At 44.7% G+C, this 16,099-nt stretch overlaps 1 long non-coding RNA gene across 1 annotated transcript in view; it reads right to left on the minus strand.

The window, feature by feature from the left end:
- The window catches only part of LOC126996623 (uncharacterized), a 91,524-nt gene that overhangs the window by 3,514 nt on the left and 71,911 nt on the right, over nt 1-16,099 (minus strand). The window lies entirely within an intron of this gene.

A 16,099-nucleotide genomic window follows, 5' to 3' on the forward strand; every position in this document is an offset into this window, starting at 1 on the left:
TCTCTCTCTCTCTCTCTCTCTCTCTCTCTCTCTCTCTCTCTCTCTCTCTCTCTCTCTCTCTTTAGCTCTCTGCATCTCTATCTGTTTCTCTGTCTGTATCTCTTTCTCTACCTCTCTGTCTCTCTGTCTGTTTATCTCTCTGTTCATCCGGCTCTCTCCTATATCCATAAAAAAAAACATATCTCCTCGTCTCTGGCAGAAAACTCCCCACCCCCTCAATGATTTTTCAAGACACGTTGCCTGGCTGGTCTAGTCTCGCCGCCGCCAGAACGATTATTGACGGAGAGAGGAACTCTAAATTATCGTCTGTGGCTGAGAGTTCCGCGCATAACCTGTTGTTTGCGTGCATAAGGGAAAAGGGCGCCGCGGTGAGCTGTGGTTGGCTGACTTGCTCTTCTGATGACAAAGTTCGGATGAAAAGTAAGGGTTAGGTGGAGGCTGGGAGAAGAGGATGATGATGATGATGATGATGAAGAAGAAGAAAAAGAGAAAGAAGAAGAAGAGGAAGGTGAAGAAGAGGATGAAGAAGACAATGAAGTGGACGAAGAAGACGCAGAGTGGGAAAACGAAAAAGAAAAGAAGAAGAAAAGACAGAAGAGAAAGAAGAAGAAAAAGAAGAAGGAGAAGGAGAAGGAGAAGGAGAAGGAGAGGAAGAAGGAGAAGGAGGAGAGAGAGAGAGAGAGAGAGAGAGAGAGAGAGAGAGAGAGAGAGAGAGAGAGAGAGAGAGAGAGAGAGAGAGAGAGAGAGAGAGAGAGAGAGAGAGAGTATTGCGTTGTTGGAAGTTAAACAGAAGTACGCAAGCCGATAGAAATAGATAGATAGATAGACAGACAGATAAATAGATAGATACTAAACGTGCCATTTGCCGACATTACCATCACTCTGACTTTGTTCTCTCACTCCCTCGTCTCTGCATGTGCTTGAGTCTCCAAGGGGAAGATGTTTAACAATTCATGTGCTTTCATAACAAGAGACGCCGCCAGACAGCACGAGATGGGATGGAAATGTCAGACTCACTCCCGCCTCGTGCTCCCACCGCGGCCGCCAGTATGCTTCTTACCCGGTCATTACTCGCCGCACCCCGCCGTTAGTCCTGCTCTGATTAGGGAGAATAGTCCGCTAATCACGCTGTTCCAGGCACCGGTAAAGAATGGGAGTCTCCTCGATGAATGTGTCTGTCAGTCATGTGTCCCGGTTGTGTCTGTGTCCGTCTGTCTTTGCTCTCCTCCGCTTTGTCCGTGACTGCGGCGATCGCCATTACCTTCAGATCAATTCATGATTACTTATTTTTTTGCCTTCGTCGTAAGTTAAAGGTAAAAGTGTTATTTCATTTCATTTCAAAGCCGTTTCCCTTGACATACGCAAATGATACATAATACACGAACTACAATTAACTTTAGTGCAATTCGTCATTACTTATTTTTTTTGCCTTCATCGTAAACTAAAAGTTAAAAGCATTATTTCATTTCATTTCAAGCTGAGAGAGAAAAACTGAGAGCGAAAGAGAAAATGTGAGAGAGAAACTGAGAGAGAGAGAAACTGAGGGAGAGAGAAACTGAGAGAGAGCTAAACTGAGAGTGAGCTAAACTGAGAGAGAGAGAAAGATAAATGCAGCAAGAACACTCATTAATGATTCTGGTTGGCCGAGGAGAGCAATGAGCCGTTCGCTGAAAGAGTAATTACACGCAGAGTGAGGGACTGTCAAAGGTGGTCATGGGTACTGGCGAGGCGGTAAAGTTCCTTAAGGGGCTATTCCGTGACACAGCTGTACCGTAACTTGGTGTTCCTTGGATGGGGGTGACAGTACGTGGTGTTACTGAATGTAGTGTGTAAGGTGTATGGGGGGCTGTCGATGTCTGGTGTCGTGTGTGTGTACTTGTGTAGACTGTCCTTAGAGTGAGATGCATGTGAGTGTACCGACCGGGAAGGAGAACTGAGGGCGGAAGAGTCGGTGAGGAGGTGAAAGGACATTCCGCAGAGAGGCACCGAGAGAATTAAGAAGAGATCCAGTGTTGAGATAAGAGGTTTTAGAGATGTATGGGAGTGTACCGACCGGGAAGGAGAATTGAGGGCGGGAAGAGTAGGTGAGGAGGTGAAGGGATATTCCGTAGAGAGACACCGAGGGACTTAAGAAGAGATCCAGTGGCGAGATAAGAGGGGTTAATCAAGGTGTTGTAAGGTGGCTGGATGTTGGGTGTCGGAATTAACAGGGCCCGTAATGTCAGACGCCTCCGGCTCTCACAACAAATATATCCAAAGGCCACAAAGAAGATTGGTCGGGTTCTCATGAGTGTTTCCGCGTTCATGGTGCAGAAACCTCGTCAAACTATCACTAGGCTCATAAAATTACCCATGGAGATGCCCACAACACCCACGAAAGCCTTATCAAAAGGGCCCCCCCAACGGATTTGACACGGTTTGGGAAAACTCTTATATCTAGTTAACTACCTTATTTTTTACATTGCAAATTGGCCTAATACTATGTTTTGATCTGATGGAACGTCTCCTGAAAAAAAGAAAAAAATATATTTCTTGGTTTGGCATATATGGCTATTTTTAGAAGTTTGAATAAAACTTGATATTTCTCTTGATTGTTAAATCATTGACTTTTCATATTTGCGTAGCTAAAAGTTAAGTATTTCTGCAAAGTTTCTGTGAGTCTGTTTTATTTAATTGGTTTTAATTTTCCGCAAAAAAAAAAAATGAATTTCAGTGATTCCGGAATGCGCGTTAAATAACAGACATTTGCAGTGATGCCATAAAATGTATTACCTGTATTAAAAATCGAGACTCACAATCTTTTAGTACATTTTACGTTCTGTAAAGACATACTAGAATGAAGAAAATCGGTTGAGAAACATGGGAGAAATTTAAACGTAAAGACCGATAACTTACGTTCTGAGAAAAACACCTCTAAAGTTGAGTGAAGATTTCCGCTCTCAATACGCTCCCCTCTCATAGGCCAGTTCCTTCTCCAATTTCTTATTTCTCATCTTTCTTTTTATTTAATTGATTTCGAAATCTATAATGAGGTTTGTCTGAGCATCAATTACTGCTGCGATTCCAAAATTTGACTTTTTATCCTCTCTGCCAGGAGCCATCATAAGTGACATCGATGTTGAGGACACCGCTTTCATCTGGATGTCTGTCTAGATTTTGAGCATAAAACTGAAACACTGCTTCCCTACTTCTTTTCAAAATATCCCTTCCATTTTCCACAGCTTGTTCATGGATGTATTTAGCGTATTTCACATAAATATTACTGGAAAAGTGACGCAAACTCAGCATACTGCAAAGCCTCTCAACACCAGCATAACCATGCCCCAGCAACATGACAAAATAGATAATCATTGTTGTCACTCTGAATGAACCAGTATTTCCACATTTCACTTTACCTGCCTCACTATTGTTATATATAATATGTTTACACTTTGGGCACACTACTTTTATGTTCACATCGCACTGATGATGGGTAAATTCACACGTAACTCCATGTTCCTTGTACTTGTTACACCTAACGTGTTTTGCAATTTCCCTAATGTCACTCTTCTTACATATAAGATTCTCTTCGTCCGTCACTTCCTCTTCTTTTTCCTTGTAAGAACGTCTCTTTCGTTTTTCTGCGCTTGAGATAGAAACAGCTGGGCGTGGATTCGTTTCATCACCACCCAAAGCTCCTTCCACATCCCTTTCCTCACTCGCCTTATCCACCACTTCTTTCTGCTCCGAGACTTGTGAGGTGGAGGACGCGTGTAGTGCAGTGATGGTGGTGGACGAAGTGTGTGGTGAGGTGGGAGGCAGATGGTGAGGAGTCGCGGTGTCGTCCCGGCATGTGGCTTCCTCCCTCTGTCTTTTACGTTTTTCCTCTAAAGACTTCCTGCCAGCTTCTAATTTGCGTTTTCGTAATTGCTGAAGCTTGCTCTGTATACCCATAATGATTTCGTTACCCAGCAGCAACGAAAAATAAGGAAAAACAGGGATAAGAGGGTCGTCAAACGACAAATTTGACATACATCTTCTTTATTCCCCAGCCCGCAGGCTACTGAGTGGCCTTGAGCTGTCACGGAGCACTGTACCTCACTCAGTCATGCCTGAGGTACTTCCAGATGTACGATTGTAATTTAAAGAAGAAGAATAAATATCTATCTTATGAAAACGTGAGAATTTATAGGACTTTACTAGGATATAAACAAACCCGCGTGTTGCGCCCGGACCTTTAACAAGCATTTAAACCCACGTTTAAATCACTTCTAGTGCTCATAATGGGTTCTTACTTCACCAAAATGTTGCCACATGACGCTACTAATTTTAGAGACAAAAACCTAATAAGTCCATATTTTTCGATTTTTCCGTCAAATCCGTGGGGGGGGCCCTGTTAGCGAAAGCGGGCCCAGAGTCGTGATTCTGGAGAAAACAACGTATGCACGCCTCTCAGTTACAAATGTCTTCCACCGACTATATTTTATTCAAGACTCGAGAACTTTGTGATCGGTAAAAGAAGGAAAACAACAATATCCAGTGTACTGTCACCGTGCAACCTGCAATTACGAGCTGACATTCTAAGTGCGTGGAGAGCGAATATCATTCCGCCTTGAGTGGAAGTGTCGCGAGGGAAGGATTGAGTCACCGGGTTGCCAAACCACGCATAGGTCACATCGTCCTGCACATCTCCCTGAAGCTGGAAGTGTCGTAAAGGAAGAACTGAGTCACCGAGAGCCCTAACCAACCATGGGCGTGGCGTAGTGCACGCAGTGAGGCTTTATAATGCAAGGAGAGGTCACAAGAGTCTCAGTTCAGTCGGAGATGCGGGTTTACACGCATATACACCAATCGTGACTTCCCTTCTCAGCGGTCAAACTCTATATAATGCTCGTAGTCGTAGAGGTCACAACAGACTCAGTACCGTTTGGGACGCCAATTTACACGCATATACAACAATCGTGACTTCCCCTTTCAGTCCCGACGTCAAACTCTATATTACAGTTCAGTGCTACGTCTTATTGTTCCTCTTAACCCCGTGTGACATGAACTCCCATCGTTGTGCGCTCACTCTCCGCTTATAAGAACTCTCCGGGGTCGCCAACACACGAACATGGAGCTGAGGAACTCTTCGCATCACTCGGAGGCTCTTCTGTACCTCATCTGCTCGCTCTACATTCCTCTACATTCCTCTGCAACACTCACCGTCGATGCAGCGTGGACCAAACATCAGAAAGGTAAAGAAAGGAATTCGGGTGTCCAAGGCAAGTGATGAGGGGGAGATAGATAGATAGATAAGGAGATAGTTGGTGTATATAGGAGGGCGGAATAGAATGATGATTGTGCTTAGGAAGAAGGGGATGAAGATAGACAGAAGGGGAAGACTATGAGAGTTGAAAGGGAAGAATAGGAGGACGGCTGACCTTAAAATTGAGGGGGCAAGGTGGAGTGAAAAGGTAAAGGGGACTGCGAACTGGGGAGTAAATGAGGCGTCTTTGGCATACGACATAGGGAGACTTAGGAGAGGTGTTGCTAAAGAGGATAAAAGGGAGGAGAAAAGTAGCTGGTGACCTTAACAGTGACGCGAGTGTAAGATAAGCTAGAAAGGAGGCCAGTATGAAGCGTTTGACTCAAGTTTTGGTGACCTTACAAGCGAGGAGGGTCTGGTACGTGTTGGTTGGCTGGCCGGAGCATCAGTATAAAGCGTCAGAGTCAGCATCAGAGTGACACGGGGGAAAAAGGTCCATGCGGGTGTTTTCCAGAGCGAGTAATCGATGTTCATCAAGTTAATGGTGGCCGCGAGACCCGAGGGTGAGGGTGGGCCGAGCCGCCGCCACCCTTCACGGTGCGCCATTCTTCTTTTTCCCCGGACATTTCCAGCGCAAATCCTTCTCCCTTTTCTTACTGGCTGCATTAACTTTATGAAATCTTTTGGAGGGAATTGACGGTGTGTTTGGAAGCTTGTCTATAGCTGATATTCTGCAAAGGGACTTAAAATACTAACCTCCTTGATATTCTCTAAGTAATCAAATCACTGGACTTATTGGGTGTCTCCCTTGCTGTAAAAAAAAAAAAAAAAAGAAAAAAGTAGGGAATCTTTCGAAGGGATGTGATGGTGTGCGAGGAAGCTTGTATGAGGTCGGTATTCTTCAAGGGGACTCAATATACTGGCCTCCTTGATATCCTCTAAGTAACCGAATCACACGACTTGTTGGCTGCATTAAGTTAGGGAATCTTTCGAAGGGATGTGATGGTGTGCGAGGAAGCTTGTATGAGGTCGGTATTCTTCAAGGGGACTCAATATACTAGCCTCCTTGATATCCTCTAAGTAACCGAATCACACGACTTGTTGGCTGCATTAAGTTAGGGAATCTTGCGAAGGGAAGTGATGGTACCCGAGAAAGCTTGTCTGTGGCCAGCATTCCTCAAGGGGATCAATATACTAGCCTCCTTTGCATTCTCTATGTAACCAAATCACTGGACGTGCGTTTCAGAAGGTGTATTTTTTTGGTTGGCAATATACGACTCGGTTTTCCTCAGCAAGTCACAGAATGCAATGATAGGATGGACGTTAAGTCTTTCTTCCTTATCCTTAAGTTTTTCCCCACATATTCTTTATCTTATTTATCTCATCTTATCTCCTGCATTCTTAGTTCTTTCTTCCCTGCACTTCTATACCAATTAATTCTTTTTTTTCCCTCGTCCTCTGAATCTTAAGTCGCCCCCGTAAACCATTTTGAGTTACCTGTTTAAAATCGTAAGGATTCTGCATCTCATTCCATCTCATCTCGTGCATTCTTAGTCCCTTCCTCTTTGCGCTTCCATACTCACTAATTCCTCTTTATTTCCTCGTCCTCTGCATCTTAAGTCGGCCCCGTAAACCATTTTGATTTATCTGTTTAAAATCGTAAGTACTCTGCATCTCGTCTCATCTCATGCATTCCTTCTCCCTACACATCCATACCCATTAATTTCTCTTTTTCCTCCTTTCTCGGCATCTCATTTCGTCTCATACATTCTTAGATCCTTCTCCCTGCGCTTCCATACCCATCAGTTTCTCTTTTTCCTACGTATTCTACATCTCATCTCAAGGCGGGTCCGTGTACCATTTAATTCTCCTGCCTTTCTTGCGCCTTTGATCATTCTCCCACCTGCACTCATTACTCACTTTTTCCTTCCTTGTTATACCACCCAGTCACCTTAGCATTTGGATCTCATCTGTACGCGAATCCTGACATGCGGTAAAAGGGATAAATTGAGGGTATTTAGAGCTGACCGAGGCGTCGAGAGCGATGACTTATGCAAACTGGGGCCGAACAAAACACAAACAGACGCATACCAATAACAGCGACCAGGAGAGCCCAGACCAGGACCAAGCAGGCTAAAAGTCGTGTATTTAGAGGTAACCGAGGCGTCGAGACGATGACTTATGCAAACTGGGGCCGAACAAAACACAAACAGTAGACGCATACCAATAACAGTGACCCAGACCAGGACCAAGACAGAATACAGCGTATATATAGCAGGGCATCGTTGGCGCCCCTCTCATTAGTCGCGTTCCGGAGATATAGGGAGGAGAGGGGGGCAGATCCTTTATCCGGCCCAGCGAAGATCCTTTATTGGGCTAACACTAATTGCTTTCCTACGGCGACGCGGTGAAGACGGATTGTGTGTGGGAAGGGACCGAGGAAGACGATAGATAGATAGATAGATAGATAGGGAGAGAGAGAGAGTGAGTGTATAGGATGGGAGGAATAGAATGCTGACTGTACATAGAAGGATAGATAGATAGATAGATAAGGATATAAAGTCTTGTGTGTATAAGAAGGACGAATATACTGAAGATTAAACTTAGGAGAAGGAGAAGGAGGAAGAAGATCGAGAAGAAAAGACAAATAGATAGATATAGATAGATAGATAGATAGAGGGAGAGAAGGAGAGTGTGTGTGTGTGTGTGTGTGTGTGTGTGTGTGTGTGTGTGTGTGTGTGTGTGTGTGTGTGTGTGTGTGTGTGTGTGTGTGTGTGTGTGTGTGTGTGTGTGCGTGTGTGTGTGTGTGTGTGTGTACAATAGGAGAGACGAATAGAATGAGGATAAAAGTAAGGAGAGGGAAGGGCAAAGAAGATGAAGAGAAGAGAGAAGAAGGGGAAGACTATGGGAGCTGGAGTGGAATACATAAGGGTGAGGAGGAGGAGGAGGAGGAGGAGGAGGAGGAAGAGAACATCTCCAAACCTCAATTTGTCTCCAATTTAATCATGGGAGAGAAAGTACGTGTAATCTCTCTCTCTCTCTCTCTCTCTCTCTCTCTCTCTCTCTCTCTCTCTCTCTCTCTCTCTCTCTCTCTCTCTCTCTCTCTCTCTCTCTCTCTCTCTCTCTCTCTCTCTCTCTCTCTCAAACACAGACAAATAACACACACACACACACACACACACACACACACACACACACACACACACACACACACACACACACACACACATCATATTTTCTTCAAGTGATAAAGAATATAATAAAAAAAAAATAGGAAACAGTGTGTGTGTGTGTGTGTGTGTGTGTGTGTGTGTGTGTGAAGGAAAACACGCCATTCATCTGTTCTCTCTCTCTCTCTCTCTCTCTCTCTCTCTCTCTCTCTCTCTCTCTCTCTCTCTCTCTCTCTCTCTCTCTCTCTCTCTCTCTCTCGTTCTTCTACTACAAACAAACAAACAAACAAACAAAGGCGGACAGAGAGTTTTATCCACCAATATTCACTTTTATCGTATTCTTCTATTTACGACCAGAGATTTTTTCAGTCGCAGTAACCTGATGGAGAGGGAGAGAGAGGAAAAAAGGATATTTATACATGTAACAGTTTTTCTTCTTTCCATCCCCATGCACGGAGGTATCAACGGGGCTCAGGCTGTTTCTATTTACTCGATTTTCCCTTCCCGCTCTTGTTTTGTTCCTCCGTTCCTCTCTGGTTGTCTGTTCTGTTTATTTTCATGTCCGCGGAATCTTCTTTTAGCTTCCGATACACGTAGTCAAAACCCTCCTTCCATCCGTCTATTCTTTTTGATTTGCTCGGTTTTCGCTTCCCGCTCTTGTTTTGTTCCTCCTTTCCTTCCTGGTTTGTGGTCTGTTCTCTTTATTTACATGCGGCAGGATTTCTCCTTTTAGCTTCCGATACACGTAGTCAAAACCCTCCGTCCGTCCGTCTCTTGTTTTTGATTTACTCGGTTTTCGCTTCCCGCTCTTGTTTTGTTCCTCTGTTCCTCTCTGGCGGTCTGTTGTCTTTATATACATGTTTGCATAATCTCCTTTTAGCTTCCGATACATGTAGTCAAAACCCTCCTTCCGTCCGTCTCTTCTTTTTAGATTTACTCGGTTTTCGCTTCCCGCTCTTGTTTCGTTTCTTCTCTCCTTCCTGGTTTGTGGTCTGTTCTTTTTATTTACATGTCTGCGGAATCTCCTTTTAGGTTCTGATACACGTAGTCAAAACACTCCTTCCGTCTGTCTCTTCTTTTTGATTTACTCGATTTTCGCTTCCCGTTCTTGTTTTGTTCTTCCGTTCCACTCTGGTTGTCTGTTCTGTTTATTTTCATGTCCGCGGAATCTCCTTTTAGCTTCCGATACGCGTAGTCAAAATCCTCCGTCCGTCTATTCTTTTTTTATTTACTCGGTTTTCGCATTCTGCTCTTGTTTTGTTCCTCCGTTCCTTCCTGATTTGTGGTTCCGACAACAAACTCACTTCGGCGGCGAGCTCTCTTTATTTACATGTTGCAGAATCTTCTTTTAGCTTCAGATACGCGTAGTCCACTCCATCCGTTCCTCTTTAATTTACTCGTCCTCCGGTTCTCGCTCCTGCTACGTTCCTTTCCTTCCCACAGCAAACTTACTACGGCGACGAGTTCTTTTTATTTACATGTCTGCAGAATCTCCTTTTAGCTTCCAATACACGTTGTCACAATTCTCCGCCCGTCTCTTCTTTTGATCTACACGTGTTCCGCAACGCTCTCCTGATACGTTCCTTTCCGGCGTTCCGTTCCTTGAGGTTTAAAGTAGCGGCAAGTAAACTCAGCCTCGTTCTCCGCCCAAAGCTTCGAGCCGCCACCCAGCCACTCGAGCTCTGGGTAATGAGACGAGTTGGCCGCGATGCGCTGGACCAAAGGCTGGCGTTTGCGTTTGACTGATGTTACTGGACCGAGAGAGGGACCCACACAGCGACTTGGTTCCTGAGCGCTGATGAACACGACCACCGCATTGCCCTGAACACACACACACACACACACACACACACACACACAAAGACACATACAGTCCCCTCACAAAGACAGACACATAGAGACAAAGCAACAACAATGACCCTTTCACAAGCCTCCCCAATAAGTGTGTTGTTGCATCGTCCGGCGCGCGCGCGCGCACTCTCTCTCTCTCTCTCTCTCTCTCTCTCTCTCTCTCTCTCTCTCTCTCTCTCTCTCTCTCTCTCTCTCTCTCTCTCTCTCTCTCACACACACACACACACACACACACACACACACACACACACAATGTGACTCCTCCGTCTGTTCACAGCTTGAGACAGTCTGCCTTGCCTCGCTCGGAAGCCGTCTGTATCGGAAAAATAATCCGTATTTCATTATTGCAGCGAAGTGTGTAGCAAGAAGGGTTGAAGGAAGCGCTGGGTGGGTGGGTGGGGTCAGGGAGGGGGGGGGTTGCAACAGAAGCAGATAGGACGAAGACGATCAAAAGTTGGGATTGGACTCGAGATTGTGAGAGGCAAGGGAGGATTCGGAGCGGAGCGGATGGGAATGAAGATAACCGATGCAGCGCCATGCTACATCAGGACCATCCACATCATAAGGAACAAGGGATCATACGGAACAAAGAATCATAAGGAACAAGGAAAACTAAATTAGATTCTTCCCATCCTCTCCACGATACAATAATGAAAATGAAAGTGCAGATAGAGAGAGAGAAAGAGGGAAAAATAATAAACTGACTGCTTAATGTAATCTTCGGGACAGTCACCAAAGAACATCATGATAAGGCGTTCGCAGAGGTTGTGTTAATATTTCCATGGATAGTTTTATGAGCCTAGTTAATTTGGCAAGGCTTCTGCAATATGAACGTGAAAAAAAACACACACACACACCCATTTGACAAGGCTTTCGTAGAGGTTGTTAAGGTATTTCCATGGGTAGTTTTATGAGTCTAGTTACTTTGACAAGGCTTCTGGACCATGAACGTGAAAAACCCCCACTCATGATAGCCAGATCGATCGTCATTGTGGCCTTTGGAAACAGACGCAGCGTTAGTGGCGTCACGTTCTCTCTCATTCTCTCTCTCGGCCTCTCGTTCCTGTCAGTCTGCCGCCCACCAAAACACTCCCCGCAACAATACACGCCCGACCAAGATCCTCAGGAAGAATCCACCACAAAGGCTCGGCGGGAGTTAGCGGGGTTTGGTTTCAGTGTCCCGCCACCTGAGCTCCGCTGCTGATGCTTCAAAGGCCTCGTTAGCATTCACGGTGACCGACGCTGATCCGCCGCTCACACTGACTACCAATGCATGCCAGGATGAGTTTTTTGCTTTCCAGAGTAACGTTGGCTTAGAGGTGGTCGCCGCGGCACTGAGATTAATGTAGCTTTAGTTCCTTCGTCTATGAAACTTACATTCGCTTGGTTTACAGTGAACAGCGATGGAAGTCAAGTTGAGTTTTTGCTTCTCAGATTCACATGGGCTTAGTAGTGGTCGCCGCGGCACTGAGATTAATGTAGCTTTGGTTCCTTCGTCTATGAAATTTACATTCGCTTGGTTTACAGTGAACAGCGATGGAAGTCAAGTTGAGTTTTTGCTTCTCAGATTCACATGGGCTTAGTAGTGGACGCCGCGGCACTAAAATTGATGCAGTTCGTTTCTTTATTCCATTTTCAACTTGCATTCGCTTCGTTTACAGTGGACATCGAAGTAAGCCAGGTCGAGTTTTTGCTTTCCATTTATTTTTTTATTTTTTTTACAAAGGAGACAGCTCAAGAGCACACAAAAAAGGAAACAATAATAAAAAAAGCCTGCTACTCGTTGTTCCTAAAAAGAATCCTAGGAGGTGGCCGAGAGAGGGGTCAATTTCGGGAGGAGCTTAACGTTAGCTTTCAGGTGGTCGCCGGGGGACTAAGATTGATGCAGCTCGTTTTTTTCTTCCATTTTCAACTTGCATTCGTTTGGTTTGCAGTGGACATCGAAGCGAGCCAGGTTGAGTTTTTGCTTTTCTGATTAAACGTGGCTCTGAGGTGGTCGCCGCGGCTCTAAGATTAATATAGTTCGTTTCTTTCTTCCATTTACAACTTTTATTTCCTTCGTTTACGGCTGAACAGCGATGGAAGTCAAGTTGAGTTTTTGCTTTTTAGATTAACGTTAGCTTAAAAGTGGTCAGCGAGGCACAAATATTAATGCAACTCCGGCTCATTTTGGGTATTCCTCTTTGTACTGATTCGAATGACTCTATATCCATCTGGCAAAACGGTGATTAGAATGGAACAGCTAAGTTTGAGTCTAAATAGAGCGAAGTGCAGGTGAAGGATACGTTCCAAGCTCCTTTTTTTTTACAGTATAGGAAGCAACTCATGGGCAAAAACATATGAAAAGAAAAAAAAAAGCCAACTAATCACTGATCCTGTAAAAATAAGTATAGATGAGTTGCCTAAAGAGATGTCAGTTTCTGGTGGAGAGGTGTCTTGATAATCCTCTCTCTCCACTTAATATGTTAGCGCGGTTCCTGAAGATGATATTGTGGTTCCTGGGCCTAAGATCAGAGTCCACACTTATGCCTAACTCCAAAACAGCCACTCATCCACCCACACCCACACCCACATCAACACCCACACCCACATCCCTCGGCGAGCATGCTGTGTTTCTCCCATCCATGTCACACCGTCAATATATTTCCTTGGCAGCACCTCATCCCCGTCCCCTTGAAGACTCTTATTACACACACCTCTGAAGAAGATATATATGCCTCGGCTGCTGCGTTCATCCACTCTGTTTCTCTGTCTTTCTCCACTTTTTTACCTCTCCTCTTCGCCCCTGCTTCTCCTTTCCTTCCTTCCTCCTTTCCTTCACTCTTCTTAATTACTTCCTCCTTCACTCATATTCATATTATTCTTCACGCTTCCTTCCTCCTCACTCTAGTAAATTCCACTCCCGTTCCTTCCTTCCCTCTCTTCTTCCCTCCTCCTCCTCCTCCTCCTCTTCATTACATATCTTCCTTGCTTGCCTCTCTACACAGGCTTCGTCTCTCTTCTTAATTTCCTTCTCTCTCTCTCTCTCTCTCTCTCTCTCTCTCTCTCTCTCTCTCTCTCTCTCTCTCTCTCTCTCTCTCTCTCTCTCTCTCTCTCTCTCTTCTTCTCCTACTTCTTCTCCTTCTTCTTCTCCTCCTTCTTCTCCTCCTTCTTCTCCTTCTTCTTCTCCTCCTTCTTCTCCTCCTTCTTCTTCTTCCTTTTCTTTTTCTTTTCTTCTTCTTCGTTTTTCCCCTCTACGTCTTCTTCGTCCTCTTCATTGTCTTCTTCATCCTCTTCTTCTTCTCCTTTCTCTTTTTCTTCTTTTGTTTTCTTCTTCTTCCTCATCATCATCATCTTCTCCCAGTCTCCCCCTAACCCTTACCTTTCATCCAAACTTTGTCATCAGAAGAGCAAGTCAGCCAGCCACAGCTCACCGCGGCGCCCTTTTCCCCTATTCACGCAAACAACAGGTTATGCGCGGAACTTTCAGCCACAGACGATAATTTGGCGTTCCTTTCTCCGTCTATATCGTTTTGGCGGCGGCGAGATTAGACCAGCCAGGCAACGTGTCTTGGAAAACCATTGAGGGGGTGTTTTTTTTTCTGCCAGAGACGAGGAGATGTTTCTTTTATGGATATGAGAGAGAGAGAGAGAGAGAGAGAGAGAGAGAGAGAGAGAGAGAGAGAGAGAGAGAGAGAGAGACGATTTACATTTTGAATAACACGTCTTATCTCGCCACTGGATCTCTTCTTAAGTCCTCGGTGCCTCTGTGTGAAGGAATATTTCATCTCCTCACCTACTGTTCCCCCCTCAGTTCTCCTTCCCATTCGGTACACGCCATTGTTCCTCGTTCGCAAATTGTCATCGATTATAAACAATTTTGATTTATCCATATTCGTAAAGCTATTACGTATTTTAAAACATTCGATCAGTTTTCCTTGGAGGCGACGTTTCTCAAGAGAACAAGCTAAGAGTTTAGAGCCTTTCGTCTTAGGGTTCGTTGCTCAAGGAAGGGATCAGTTTTGTTGCCCGACGTTGAATACCTTCTAATTTAGCAATATCCTTTGCATGGTGGGATGACCAAAACTGAACCGCGTATTCCAAGTCAGGTCTGACTAAACTATTGTAATGCGGAAGCCTTACATCTTTATTTTTTGATAAAGTTTCATTTAATGAAGTCCAGCATTCTGTTCGCTTTATTTGCTGCGTCGAAGCATTGCTGTGAGAATTTGAGGTTTGATGCGCTTTTGACACCCAGATCCTTGACGCATTGAACGCCTTTGAGTTTAACGAGAGAGAGAGAGAGAGAGAGAGAGAGAGAGAGAGAGAGAGAGAGAGAGAGAGAGAGAGAGAGAGAGAGAGAGAGAGAGAGAGACAGGACACAGAACAAGACGTTAACACCTTGAATAACACCTCTTATCTCGCCACTGGATCTCTTCTTAAGTCCCTCGGTGCCTCTGTGCGGAATATCCCTTCATCTCCTCACCTACTGTTCCCCCCCCTCAGTTCTCCTTCCCGGTCGGTACACTCCCATACATCTCACTCTAAGGACAGTCTACTCAAGTACACACACACGACACCAGACATCGACAGCCCCCCATACACTTTACACACTACTGTCAAGGAGCACCAAGTTACGGTACAGCTGTGTCACGGAATAGCCCCTTAAGGAACTTTAACGCCTCGCCAGTACCCATGACCACCTTTGACAGTCCCTCACTCTACGTGCAATTACTCTTTCAGCGAACGGCTCATTGCTCTCCTCAGCCAACCAGAATCATTAATGAGTGTTCTTGCTGCATCTCTCTCTCTCTCTCTCTCTCTCTCTCTCTCTCTCTCTCTCTCTCTCTCTCTCTCTCTCTCTCTCTCTCTCTCTCTCTCTCTCTCACTCGGTTCTCACTGAAGAAGACAGGCAAAGCCTCCAAGAGGATTTGCACAAAATTTCAGCTTGGTCGGATAAATGGGATATGCCCTTTAACGTAGACAAGTGCCAGGTCCTTCAAGTTGGAACAAAAAATAAGAAGTTCGATTATGAAATGCGCGGCGTTAAACTCACAAGCGTTCAATGCGTTAAGGACCTGGGGGTCAAAATCGCGTCAAACCTCAAATTCTCACATCAATGCATCGATGCAGCAAATAAAGCGAACAGAATGTTGGGCTTCATTAAAAGAAACTATTTATTCAAGAATAAAGATGTAATACTCCAGCTCTACAACAGTTTAGTCAGACCCCACTTGGAATATGCGGTACAGTTTTGGTCTCCCCACCATGCTAAGGACATTGCTAAACTAGAAGGTGTTCAGCGTCGAGCAACAAAAATGATCCCTTCCTTGCGCAACAAATCCTACGAAGAAAGGCTTTCCACCCTTAACATGTTCTCTCTTGAGAAACGTCGCCTCTGAGGAAAACTGATCGAATGTTTTAAAATACTTAATGGTTTCACGAATGTAGACAGAACAAAATTGTTTATGATCGATGAAACTTTGGCATAAAACTCAAATGTAGACAAGTAAATTCAGACTGCACCAAATTTTTCTTCACCAACGTTGTAGTGCGAGAATGGAATAAGCTCCCACCATCAGTGGTCCAATGTAACACGATTGACTCCTTTAAAAACAAGCTCGACCGTAACTTCCTTGAACTTAATATTAACTAGAGTAGAAAAGCAACGTTTTGGAGCCATCTGATTAACGTAAAATCACTTAGGTTTAAGGACAGACAACCTAGTCTGGACCATGGGGTCTGTGGTCTGATTTTCTATGTAAATCTATGTAAATCTCTCTCTGTCTCTGTCTCTCTCTCTCTCTCTCTCTCTCTCTCTCTCTCTCTCTCTCTCTCTCTCTCTCTCTCTCTCTCTCTCTCTCTCTCTCTC

Source organism: Eriocheir sinensis, chromosome 10 (assembly GCF_024679095.1).
Source record: "Eriocheir sinensis breed Jianghai 21 chromosome 10, ASM2467909v1, whole genome shotgun sequence".
Taxonomy (NCBI): Eukaryota; Metazoa; Arthropoda; class Malacostraca; order Decapoda; family Varunidae; genus Eriocheir; species Eriocheir sinensis.